The sequence below is a fragment of the Panthera leo genome, chromosome A3 (assembly GCF_018350215.1).
Source record: "Panthera leo isolate Ple1 chromosome A3, P.leo_Ple1_pat1.1, whole genome shotgun sequence".
NCBI classification, from domain to species: domain Eukaryota; kingdom Metazoa; phylum Chordata; class Mammalia; order Carnivora; family Felidae; genus Panthera; species Panthera leo.
Genome location: NC_056681.1, coordinates 4,932,191 through 4,945,683, shown reverse-complemented (window position 1 = coordinate 4,945,683; position 13,493 = coordinate 4,932,191). Strand labels below are relative to the sequence as shown.

The window sequence follows — 13,493 nt, the reverse complement described above, 5'->3', positions numbered from 1 at the left end:
ACTTAGCATGGAACCAATACTGGGCTCGATCCCACGATCCTGGGATCATGACCTGAGCCAAAACCAAGAGACAGGGGCTCCTGGGTGGCTCAGTCAGTTGAGCATCCGACTTCCGCTCGGGTCATGATCTCACCATTCATGGGTTCGAGCCCCGCGTCAGGCTCGGTGCTGACAGCTCGGAGCCTGGAGCCTGCTTCGGATTCTGTGTCTGCCTCTCTCTCTGTCCTTCCCCCACTCATACTGTCTCTGTCTCTCAAAAAAAAAAATGAATAAATGTTAAAAAAAAAAAAAAAAAAAAGAATCCCATGTGGGGAAAGCTGTATATATAGAAAAAACAAACAAACAAAAAAAACAAGAGTCAGATGCTCAACCTAAGGAGCCACCCAGGTCCCCCAACAGACTCTTAACTAGCTGATGGTCACCAGAGGGGAGTTGGGCGGGGAGACGGAAATAGGTGATGGGGGTGGGAAATACACTTATCACGATGAGCACAGGGTGATATATGGAACTCTGAATCGCTATATTGTACACCTGAAACTATCATTACACTGCGTGTTAACTAACTGGAATTTAAATAAGAACTTAAAAACTAAACTTAAAGAATAAACCACACCCCTCCCCTTCAAGGTGGTCAGTGAAAAGCTTAGCGGCACATCTGCAAGTATGTAGAACTTTACACGCTTTGTGATATTTGATGTAAATCTTCAAGCTGCCCTAAATCCTCTTGGAGGGGATATAAATAAATATATGTTAAGAAGAAGAATATTAATCTATAGCCTGTCAAAATAGTACTGTTGGGAAACCAGTCTCATGTATGGATGCCAAGAAAAAGAGAATGACTCTATGCCAAAAAGGAAGAAACAAATTAGCACCCACCCGAAACAAACAGGGATGTTTTAAACGCATACACTAAACAAATTAGCTTTATTTTTCCACAAGCAATTGGCTGCTTGCCTTAGAGCATATAAGAACCAAATCACGGACCTGGGTTTCCAAGCAACCTTAATGTTTATTGCAGATTTTTTTTTTCCATCAAAAGTTAAGAACTAGATTGCCATTACGATGGTAAATTATAAAATAAAATGCAAAACCTTTTAAAATTTCCGGTTGTTTGGCTTATAATAATAGTAGCCAAAAACATGATTTTTCTACTAAAAATGTCAGCGTCGGTTAGGAAGTCAAGAATCTCCGCTCTCTCGAATTTACCCCTCGGGAGAATCAAAGGATCACTTCTATACCCTTTCCAAGGGACCACTGCTGGAGTTTATAAGAGAGAGGAAAGGAGGGGCGCCAGGGTGGCTCATTCAGTTGAGCGGCTGACTCTTGGTTTCGGCTCAGGTCGTGATTTCATGGTTCGTGGGACAGAGTCCCACATCAGGCTCTTCACGACAGCACGGAGCCCGCTTAGGATTCTCTCTCTCTCTCTCTCTCTCTCTCTTTCTTCTCCCTCCCTCTCTCTCTGCCTCTTACCCCACCCCCAGTGCATGCTCTCTCTCTTTCAAAATAAATAAACATTTTTTTATTTATTTTTTAATTTTTTTTAACATTTATTTTTGAGACAGAGAGAGACAGAGCATGAAAAGGGGAGGGGCAGAGAGAGAGGGAGACACAGAATCCGAAACAGGCTCCAGGCTCTGAGCACAGAGCCCGACGCGGGGCTCGAACTCACCGACCGTGAGATCATGACCTGAGCCGAAGTCAGACGCTTAACCGACCAAGCCACCCAGGCGCCCCTCCTTTCCTCTCTTTTAAAAAAATGTTTAGGGGCGCCTGGGTGGCTCGGCCGGTTAAGCATCCGACTTCGGCTCAGGTCATGATCTCACGGTCCGTGAGTTCGAGCCCCACGTCGGGCTCTGTGCTGACCGCTCAGAGCCTGGAGCCTGTTTCAGATTCTGTGTCTCCCTCTCTCTCTGCCCCTCCCCTGTTCATGCTCTGTCTCTGTCTCAAAAATAAATAAACGTTAAAAAAAAAAATTAAAGAAAAAGAGAGGAAGGGAAAAAAGACTTCTAACACCTTGTCAGAATGAATCGGTTCGTTAATTATGATTTTTAACCTGACCTCTGGTCACTTGCATTTTTTACCTTCAGCACAACCTTTCAGCACCTTCCAGGAAACAATGTAAGAATGCGGGGATCACCTTTTTAAGGTTGATACAACCACAGCTCTTGCTGTTAAAGCAGCGGGAAGAAGGAAGGAGGACCAGAATCCTCTCCGTTAATGCTCGGCCTAGAGTGTTACCTCCAGGCCTCTGCTAAAACAAAAGAGACGGAAAACATAATGAGAAAGCTATGAAGTCTCCATTCCATTCGAGACCATTTTAAGAAGACAACTGCAGGGTCGTGAATGGAGAGCAGAGGTAACACACGATCTTAGGGCACAGGAGCCGGGCCCGTGGTATACTATCATCGACGTTCAAATTTCAATCCGCTGCCCCAGCAGTGGGGTGAAGTCATGTCTTCTTTGCATATAAAGGAGAACACATCACAGTTTTGGGTTTTTTAATTAAGAAAACTAATAAAGTGAGCCGATACTACGGCAATGACACGGGGGTTCTGTATCAACAGGTGATCTGTAGTCCGGCTCAGTCAGTCATTCCCGTCTGGGCCTCCAGATCGTGAAATATCCCACCAAGAACGTTTTGCTTGAATTTATTCTTCTATTTCCTATCTCCAGTGTGATAGCTTCATGTTAAAGAAGTAGGATCCCTGTGGGTTTTCTCACCCTGTTCTTAAATTACTTCTCTCAAAACAAATCTTCTGAATGTAATAAGAGATGGGAACATGGGTGGCCAAGAGGCAGTTTTTGTAAACGGCCCGTCAACAACCTTGTGGGTCCTGAAGTTTCAAAGCCTCTTATAGTCCGTATATGGAGATGATTGTTGAGTATATCCAATTACCCCCTGGCCCTCCCCCCTCCCTCCCCTCCCTAGATACACAGCCCCCTTGACCAGAAGAAGAATCTCACCAAGCTGGAAAGGCCCTTTGGCATGAGCTAGTTTAAAATGATGTGCAGGTTTAAGTGATCCGGAAATCTTGAAGAGAACATTTCAAGAAGGAAAATAAAATTGCGTTTACTTGGGAAATCGCCTCTGAGATGAATGGCCCGGGGCTCCTGTTTCAAAGAGGGCTCCGAGGCCAGCAAGAAGACGCTTTTTTTGCTGACTCAGTCACTGTGCTGAGACTTTGGCTGCTTCCTCTGTGAGTCCGAGTGTGATTTTATTTGCAAAATGATAATGATGCAACTTTATGGGGTGACTGAAGAGCTAATGATGGCAAGCAGTCAAGCCATGTAAATCAATAGTATTAATCGCACCAATGATAAACCTATAAATTCCATTACCAGCCCTGGCCTCCGTCTGTTACAAAACCACAACGCATTTAGTGCCTGCTTGCTTGTTGTTTTTTTGTTTTGTTTTTGTTTTTTTTTTTTTTTTTTCACCATGAATCCATCAGGGACTTCTTTATTGTTTCTATAATACAGCCTAAGAAAATATAAAAAAAAAAAAAAATTGCCTTGACTTTTCATAATGCTGTGATTTAAAGAAATACACACGCCCACACATACCCACGAGTACACACACAAACACGAAATGGAGAAAATACAAATGATTTAAATTGCAAAGTAAAGTGAGCAAAAAACAAAAGATTGCTTAGAGCTCCAGCTGCATGAGAACAACACAGCTCGAAGAAGCTCGGAGGAAGCCCAGGCAGCAGAGAGAAGGTGGAGAGGGACAAGTGCAGCTGAAGGGACAAGCATCTGTAAACAGTGCCTTGGCAACGACAAGGGACACTTGTCACCCCCTCCCCTCCCAGATGCCAGCTTTCAGAGGCTGGCACATCATCATTTATTATTCAAATTGTCGAACGTTAAAACTCAGGCCACTAGAAGCCCCCACGTCTCAGCGCAGAAGAATAAATAAATGAAAAATCGGGACAGGGTTTTATGACTCCTGTCGCACCCCGTGTGTTATCACGGCACAAACACATGAGGACCCCAGGAGGCCATTTATCTGCTGAGCGTGTGCTTTTGTGATGGGGGGGACATAACGGAAGGTCTCTACCACGCGGCCCCTTTTGTCATCGCTCAAGTTAGGAAGTGTTTACTTTTGTTTAGTGACGTTTATTTAGGGGGCAGCTGGGCGGCCCAGTCAGTTAAGCGTCCAGCTTCGGCTCGGGTCACGATCTCATGGTCCGTGAGTTCGAGCCCCGCGTCGGGCTCTGTGCTGACAGCTCAGAGCCCGCTTCGGATTCTGTGTCTCCCTCTCTCTCTGCCCATCCCCGCTCACGCTCTGCGTCTCTCAAAAATAAATAAACATTTAAAAAATTAACGTTTATTTAAAGACCGCGGGAGAGGGGATATCTTCACAGAGTTACACATTGGTGACAACGCACCAGTTTTGTCTTTGTTCTTGTCTTTAGGTCACCTTCACCCCCAACGTGGTGCTCAAACCCACAGCCCTGAGAGCAAGAGTCCAAGAGTGGCTGGCTGTACCCACTGAGCCAGCCGGGGACCGAAGAACGAGTTGTTAATGCCTTGTTTCCTGGATGTGGGGGGGTGGTTGTCCTACGTGCTGAGCTCATTTCCTCACAAAGTATCCAAAGCCCTGCAAACCTTCCCCGGGATTCCGATAATCCCCAGGAGCATGACAGCTCCCCCATCCACCAGCCTCCCAGATGTCACGCCCGAGGCCTGGGGGACTCTTCGAAATGCACCCCGATGATAATAGCGAATACTTCATCCGGGCTTTTGCCCCCATGCCGGCCACGCGGCACTGAGAACCTCTCTTGCGCTCGTTCACTGAACCGTCCCCAGATCTAGGAGGCGGGAACCGTCACCCTGCACCCTCCGCACGGGAGACAGGCGCGGCCCGGACCCCCGCACCAGGCCCGCCCCGCACCCCCCCCCCCCGCCCCCGCTCCCGTGACCACCGTGGGTCAAGGCAAAACCGAGACCGCTCCGTAATCATTCCGGGCCAGAGAAAGCAAGATCAAAACCCCCGAACTGGCCAGACCTCCCCTCTCCTGGCTAATCTGAGCGATGATCATCGTGGCTGTGGCTTTGCCGGTTGGCTGTAGGCTCTAGTCCGCCATTCCCATGTACCCACCCGGCCATAGACCTACCCCTTGGAGCACCCGACCCAGGGCCAAACCCCACTTCCTTTAACCAACCCCCCCCCAAGCTGCTGGGACTGGGTGGGCACCAGGCTGCAGGGCTCTGGCACCCACGACGGGGCGGGAGATGCTGGGGCTTCAGCAACATCCGACTGGATTCGATTCGGATTCCGGGGGATGCTTCCATTGTTTGACACACAGGGGTCCCCTGGCTTCGTGTGTCCTCCGGATAGAAACGCAAAGTCGGAAGGGTCACCGGGGAATCTGTGGTCCCAAGCATCCCTGGGAGTGGAGCCCTTTCTCTCTCCCCCTTCCCTCTCCGTTCCCCCCTCCATTCTCCTCCCTCTCACTCTATCCCTCACTCCTTCCCACTCTCTTTCCTTCTTCTCTCTCCACCCCTCTTCCTCCTGACCTCAGCCCCCAGCGCTCCCACCCCGCCACCTGCTGGGGTCAAGGCAGGCCGGGCCACCTTCCTTCCCCTGTGACACTGCCAGCCAGGCTGCCGCACAGGTTCTGTTCCCCGAGGGCCATGGGGGCGGCCGCTGGGTCAGCAGGACGGTGGATGTGGGTAACGATATCCGTCTAGACCTAGACCTACAGATTTTTTTTTACATGCTATTATCATTTATTCGGGGTGGCCGGGGAGAGGCAGACAGAGATCAGGGGGAGGAGTGTAACACTCCCAGCCCCCAGTCACTCTCTGGAGGGGCCACTGGAAACTGTCTTGCTTTGCTTTGACTCCTGGCTGGAGAGAGCAAGAGGGGTCCCCAGCACCCAACCGATGCGCCCCTCCAAGAATGAAGGCCACACAGTGGGCGATCACTAGGGCTTAGGGAAAAAGAGAGCTATGCAAATTGTACACACACACACACACACACACACACACACACGGATGCGTTTCCTATTCCCTCAACCCCTAACACGCTGGAAATAATCTGTGGGGACCCTGCAAAGTCTCCCCACAATAAGACCATGCTCGCTCCCTGCCTCATCAAACATTTATCATGTAGCTCTGCCTCATGCTGCCTTGGGGAACAATGAGGTAAATATACCTTCCTTACCCCTGAGGAGCAAGGAATCTAATTATCTTCTAGAGATCCTTTGGGGATCTGCTTAATAAATCAATACAAATGATTTGTAATTAGAATATCAATTATTTGTATGCAAATGTGGCCTTCTGGGTGCTCGGGGACAAGTCCTAAGGATTGAAAAGACTCTCCCCCCAACTCCCCCCTCCCCAAATTCTTAATTACATTATTTCGTTCATTCATCAAACATTTATTGAGCACCTTTTACGTGCCAGGCACAGAGATGGGGACCAAGAATCCGTCCCTGGTGGGGGATTCGTTCACAGTCGGGAACGAAGAACCAAGGGAGTCGTGGGCGCTGGGAGCGCTGGTCTCTGGGGGTGAGAACGGTAAAAGCAACGGCCTCCCCCTGCCCCCCAAACCTCCCAGCGTCCACCTTGTTCACTGAGACCCTCAACCGAGCGGGCAGCTGCTCCCGAGCTCTCCCGCCAGAGGCTGGAGGGGCCCCCCGTTTGGGCAAGGGTTAGGCCACGTGACTGCACCCGTTTGCAGACCCGTGGGTGTGGCTCTGACTCTGGGACCTCCCCAGCCCCCACCCAGGCCGGTGCCGAGCTGCCCAGTGCGCGTGGGTTTCAACGCATCCTGTGCACCAGCTGGTCCTGAACCGTCGATGCCTGGTGATCCCGGCTCGTCATTCATTCATTCCATCCTTCCTTTCTTCACTGGTTCCTCAGTTGATCGCTGGGCTTCCCGCCTCCGCCAAGGGTTGGGGGGTAGGGCGTCAAATCGGGGATGGGGCCCTGACCGAGCTGGCTTCCCAGTGGGAGACAGACAATGGAAGAGCTGGGAAGGGAGGGAGAGCAGACTCAAGGAAGCTTTCCAGAACGGCATTCTAGGACCGGCCATTGGAGAAACCAGGACAGCTCACACCCACGCACAGTCGCCTTTTCACACTCCATCCCCGGCCCCGCTGTGTGTTTTCTTCGGAGGACTCCCTTCCCGTGGCTCGTTTTCACTTGCGTGCGTGTGTCTCCTGTGCCCTGAAAACAGGCTCCACACGTCCCCGGCACCTGGCAAGATGCCCAACACGCGGCAGGTATTCGAGAAGCTGTGTAATGACAGTGATGGTGTAGAGACAGCCTCGGGAAGGCCAGTGCAGGCGAGGACAGCACGTGCAAAGGGCCTGTGGCAGGGCCAGTGGAACTCCTGGGCTTGACCCCGCTCCCGCACCAGGGCCCCTGGTTCTGACGAGTGTGCCCCTCGCTCGCCCCGGTGGTCTCCTTCATCTAAGTCTTCCCCTCCATCTCCAGCGTCTCTCTCCTCCTGGGTAAGTTTCTAAACCTCCGTGCCTTGGTGTCCTCACCTGTAAACCAGAGAAGATAATGTTACGACGTCATTGTTGTGAGAATGTGTGAGGCACAGGAAGCTCTTGGCACAGTTTCCTGCTCGGGGCACTTGGTCAACAGCAGCTGTCCTTGTTTTTTTCATATCAGTCCATCCTCCAGTTGGCTTCTGGAGGACGTCTGTGAAAAACAGACTTGCCGAACACAACGTGGGAACTTTGGGGCGGGGGAAGGACACAAGTGGAAAAACCGGTGACATCCAAAAATAGTCTGGAGTTTAGTTAATAATAATGGTCCAATATTGCTACCATGAACGGTAAAAATGATGTGAAAATGACAACGCTGGGGGAGGCCTGGGTGGCTCAGTCAGTTAAGCGTCCGACTCTCCATCTCGGCTCAGGTCATGATCTCACGGTTCGTGAGTTTGAGCCTCCTGTCGGGCTTTGCGTGGACAGTGTAGAGCCTGCCTGGGATTCTCTGTCTCCCGCTCTCTCTGCCCCTCTCCCTCCCACATATGTGCACTCTCTCTCGCTCCCTCTCTCTCTCTCTCAAAATAAATAAACTTTAAAAAATAAAATTACTGCACAAAAAACTTTATTTAAAAACATTTTTTAAAAACAAAAAAATACAAACTAAACAAACAAAATAAAAAAGACACGAGGAATTTTTAAAAATTTCTTTAACGTTTATTCATTTTTTTTGATAGAGAGACAGAGCGTGAATGGGGGAGGGGCAGAGAGAGGGAGACACAGAATCCGAAGCAGGCTCCAGGCTCCGAGCTGTCAGCACAGAGCCAGATGCGGTGCTCGAACTCACAGACCGCGAGATCGTGACCTGAGCCGAAGTCGGACGCTTAACCGACTGAGCCCCCCAGGAGCCCCCATTCCGTTGTTGTAAGAGACACGTAACATAGAATTGACCAGCTTGGCCATTTTAGGTGTGCCGTTCGGTGATATGGAATACGTTCACATTGTTGTGAGGCCGCACCACCATCCATCTCCAGAATTCTTCCTCCTGCAAAACTGGACCTGCACACCCAGTAAACAACGACTCCCCATAACAACTCCTAGTAACCACGGCTCTACTGTCCGTCTTTGGGAATCGGACCACTCCAGAGACCTCCTCCAAGTGCAATCACACAGTGTTTGTCCCCTTGTGCCTGGCATATGGCACCTGGCGTAATGTCCTCCAGGTTCATCCGTATTGGAGCAGGTGCGAAAACATCTCCTTTAAATATTGCCTCGGCCCAAGTCTCCCACTGTTCTCTTCTGGATGTTGGGCTAGTGGTTTATTCAACCAGTGTTATTCAAAGTGTAGGTTGTTTCCCAAGAGTGACTTATAAAATCAATTTAGTAGGTTGTTACCAGCGCCGAGAAAGAAAATAAATAGCAAATATAAGAGTGTATTGTATTCTTTCACGGAGCTTCTGTTTCGGTTGTATTGGTTAACATACTTATACATATATCTATGTAGCGAGTCACAAATAAAATGCATTTATTACTGTGGGCTGTGCTAAAGAGAGAGGCCGAGAAAGAGAGGTCTGTAAAACATATCATTCTCCATATCTCTTTACTTATCATAGCTTATCATAGCTTAATCTCTCATTTTTATGTCCCACATCATGGATATTTCTTCAGACCTCCCTTGCAGTCACTAATTTTCCCTTAGGCTGCTGATAAACCTGTTTCAGGAGTTTTTAAAAATTTTTTAAACGTTTATTTATTTTTGAGAGAGAGAGAGAGAGAGAGAGAGAGAGAGCATGAACAGGGGAGGGGCAGAGAGAGAGAGAGAGAGACGGAGACACAGAATCGGAAGCAGGCTCCAGGCTCCGAGCTGTCAGCACAGATCCCGACACGGGCCTCGAACTCACACACCGTGAGATCATGACCTGAGCTGAAGTCTGATGCTCAAGCGACTGAACCACCCAGGCGTCCCTGTTTCGGGAGTTTTTCATTTCAGGGTTTATTTATTTATTTACTTACTTTTTGAGTCTGTAAGTCCTGCTTTGTTTTTTGACATATCTAAGTGGTCACTTGGCAGGTTTCTAACGTCGGGTTTAGCCTGCACCCCTACTCAGGGAAGGGTGCCATATTGGTTTTAGGGTTCATCTTCACGGGGGTCACTGCAGGCACTCAGCGGTGGCCAGGTCAACTTGATGAGGGACGCTCATGTTCTTGGGTCCACACAGAGCTTCCTCATCTGTGCCATGACCATTTTGTAAATAAACCCAATGGCACAGCGGGGAAAAGAGACTGTCATCCGCAAAACGTGTCACCTTGTCCATTTGATGACTGGAGAGTCACCGCTTTGGTGGATGCCCTCAGGTGGGCACTCGCATGGGACGCCGGTATCTTCTCACTGTTCCCGTCCCGAGAACCATCCACATCCCTGCTTTCCACACCTGCTTCTCCTCGTATCCAGCTCCGCCGTGCGTGTCCCTGGCCCCAGCTGCCGCTCAGTGTACATCTGTGCTCTCTGGTCATCTCTCAGCCAAAGTAGACATCCAAAAGGTACTGCTTGAGATTTTGGCAAATCTGAGAATTCCATTTCGGTTGTAATTCTGCAACCTGCCTAATTAACGTTCGGGTGTGATTTTCAACAAGGTAAAACACCTGATGCTACTAGAAATAGATGATTCTTGTAGGGCTCCGCAGAATCTCCCCGGTTTTCTGACTGTGACTGAAGCTAAGAGTTGAAAGAGCTAATCACTTCCTTTCTGGAATGGCTCCAGCGAACCTGGGTGCGGCTGGCCCCACCCCGCAGTCCTCTGTCCTCACTGCTACCTAAGTGGAGCCGCCACTCAGCTCTCCAAGGCCCTTCTTGGGGCGCCGTGTCACAATCACATGCAGCTGATAGTGTAATTAGCAAGGATATCAGCAATGATGTCACCATGTATATTGCTTGTAGATTCCTTGTAACACGCGCTGCATGCTAACCTAGCTCTCTGGAGAAACAACAACAACAACAACTCTGATTTGTAGTTCTTCCAGATTTCTGCGGTGCAAACACTCCCACCATGACTGATTTTAAGCAATTTATGGGATGTCACTGAACGGAGTTGAGAAGTGACGTGCACCGTTGGCTCTTACAAGCTGATATGAGCTCACTCCAGCCGGGCCCTGCTTGTCTCCCACATCCCACTGGCCCTGCCGTCCGGCAGGATGACGTGACCACATCAGACCCAGAATACCTTCTTGGAGGCTCTGTGTCCTGGGACCACTCTTGGCACCATGTAGTGTCAGTGAAGGTCCAGCCAGGAAAGCAGAAATTCCAAGGGTTATCTTGACAAAGGTAGTTTAGTGTCAGGGAACGGTTAATCAGGTAACGGAAAATGTAAAAGCCAGAAGACACTGGGGGTCACGAGGCTAGGAAAGTGAGTGGGGGGGGGGGTACTGTTTAGTGGGTGTGCAGGTCCAGTTTTGCAAGAGGAAGAATTCTGGAGATGGATGGTGGTGTGGCCTCACAACAATGTGAACGTATTCCCTATCGCCGAACGGCACGCTTAAAACAGTCAAGCTAGTAAATTCTATGTTACGTGTATCTTACAACAATGAAATGCATTTCTAATGTTGTCTGAGAATTTTCTAGAATCAGATGAAAGATACCCAACGGCAAATTCAGAAAACCCTGCGAATTCAAGCAGGATACATGCTCTACAGACTGAACATCCGTATCCTCCCCCAGTTCATAAGTTGAAACCTAATCCCCCAGGTGATGGTGTTAGGGGGTGGGGCCTGTGGGAGGAGCTGAAGTCGTGAGGGTGAAGCCCTGGTCAATAGGATTAGCATTTTTTCTAGAAGGAGCCCCAGAGAGCAGGAGAAATGTCGGGCTGTGAGCCAGGAAGTGGGCTCTCACCAGACAGGGAGTGGCTGCGCTTTGATCTTGGACTTCCCAGTCTCCAGAACTGTGAGAAGTCAATGTTATTTAAGGCATCCAGTCCATGCCATTTTGTCATAGCAGTCTGAATGGGCTAAGACAATAAATAAAAAGCTATATCATGGTAAAACTGCAGAACCCCAGAATAGGTGGAAAAACAGATCACCTTTGAGGGGACGATGGGGTTGTCATCTGGGATCTCAACAGTAACAGTGGTAGCCAGAAACCCGTGAATGATACCTTCCGGGGTGTTGAGAGAGACCTGTCGCTCAAAAGCCTGCCAACGGATGTTTCAAGAACAAGGGCAAAGTAAAGTCATTTTCAGATTAACAAAAACGGAGAGAGTTTGCCTCAACGAACTCTCCGTGAAACAGAATTTAAAGAATGTACTTCAGTCACAAGGAAGTGAAAGTGATCCTAGTTGTTAAGTTCCGAGATGCAAGAAGAAAAGATGAGCAAATTATTTTGAAAGAGAGAGAGAGAGAGAATACAAGCAGGGGAGGGCCAGAGAGAGAGGGAGAGAGAGAGAATCCCATGCGGGCTCTGTGCTGAGACCATGGAGCCTGATGCAAGGCTCGAACTCAGGAAGTGTGAGATCATGACCTGAGCCGAAACCAAGAGTTGGATGCTTAACCGATGGAGCCACCCAGACGCCCCTAAAACAATTTAGTAATGACTCATGGCATGAAAAGGAAAAAGTAAACCTGAAATACACCGTAATGAAGGCGTATAATTTGGGGGATGGGTGGTTAGAGTTAATGTGTCCCAAAGTCCTCAGATTTCAAGGGAGCATGGTAAAGGCATTTTAAAAATTGGACTTTCATAAATACCCATGTCACAGTTTCTAGGGTAATCAAGCAAACAGCAGAAATAGTGTGTAAGAGGAAGAAAAAGAGAAAGAGGAAAAAAAAAAAACAGCCCTAAAGAAGAAGGGAGAGGAAAAAGAAAAAAACAGGCATGTTTTTAGAAAGACATTTTAGAAATAGAAAGCACAAAATAAGACAGTAGAAATGAATCCCGATATATATTAGTAAATATAATAAGTGTAAATGGACCAAATGCTCTAGTTAAAAGACAAAGATTATCTTTTTAAAAACTTTTTTTTACAAAAAATTTCAAGTGTATGGAAAAATGGAAGGAATACTACAAAGAATACCACAGTAAAGCCAACTTTAACTATTTGCTGTTTGTTTCCTCTACATGTGTATACATATAGGAGACTAGTAAGAACACATATTTTATGTAGCGAACATTACATAAGGACATAATATTTAAATGGGCATTAATGTAGTGTCCACTTTGGAGGCTGAGCAGATCTGGGTTCCCAGCAATCTTTAATAGCATAGTTTATTTGCGTGGTTATCTTTCCAAAGGCTGTCCTTCCAACAGACTCTAGTTGGAGGGTAGGGACCAGGTCAATTTCTCTGATCCTTGTATTTGTAAATATTGGTGGCGTCTATTAAGAAAGGATGCAGCACTGTGCTTGTAACATGGTAAACATTTAATGGAGAGTAGTTTTCATTACATTCGATGCTGCTGTTATTGAAGGCGCTCAGCAGAGTGGCACAAAAGAAGCAAGCAATGGTGGTAGCTCACTGTATATTTATTGCCTGCCATGTGTCACAGCGCCTAGAACACACCATTCACTTATAAACATGTTTATAATAAGAATAAATAGTACTTTCATTATTATTCAAAGTCTCTACCAGTGCCTGGCACTACACAAGCAAGGGAAAAGTGGAAGTTTCTTCTTATGGAGTAAAGCACTTCACACAATGGCTGGCTCCCACGTGTCCCGAATAAACAACCTCCGGGATGACTGTTCTCAGGGCTGAGCGGCCCGGCCCGGCCCCGCCTCCAGACCTGCACGAGGCCCCGCCCCCTGCCTCCCGGTGGCCCCGCCCCGCGGCCAACGCCGCGCCTGCGCACAACCCCGGGAGGGGCCCCGCGCGCGCAGCTTCCCGCCGCCCGAGCGCGCGCAGGGCCGAACCGGCCAGCCCGCTGCGTGCCTGCGTGCGTGCGTCGCTGCGTGCGTGCGTGCGTGCCGTGCGCTCGCCGGGCACCGCGGCCTCGCCCTCGCCCTCCGCCCCTGCGCCTGCACCGCGTAGGCCGCCCCCCCCCCCCCCCCCCGCGCG

General features: G+C 49.0%; 1 protein-coding gene across 1 annotated transcript in view; it reads left to right on the top strand.

Moving 5' to 3' along the window:
* The window catches only part of RAB22A (RAB22A, member RAS oncogene family), a 64,576-nt gene extending 60,140 nt beyond the window's left edge, over positions 1–4,436 (top strand). The window contains exon 8 of the mRNA XM_042930559.1: positions 4,419–4,436. The gene's annotated coding sequence lies outside the window, so the exon portion shown is untranslated. The remainder of the gene's footprint in view (positions 1–4,418) is intronic.
* The last annotated feature ends 9,057 nt before the right edge of the window (positions 4,437–13,493 follow it).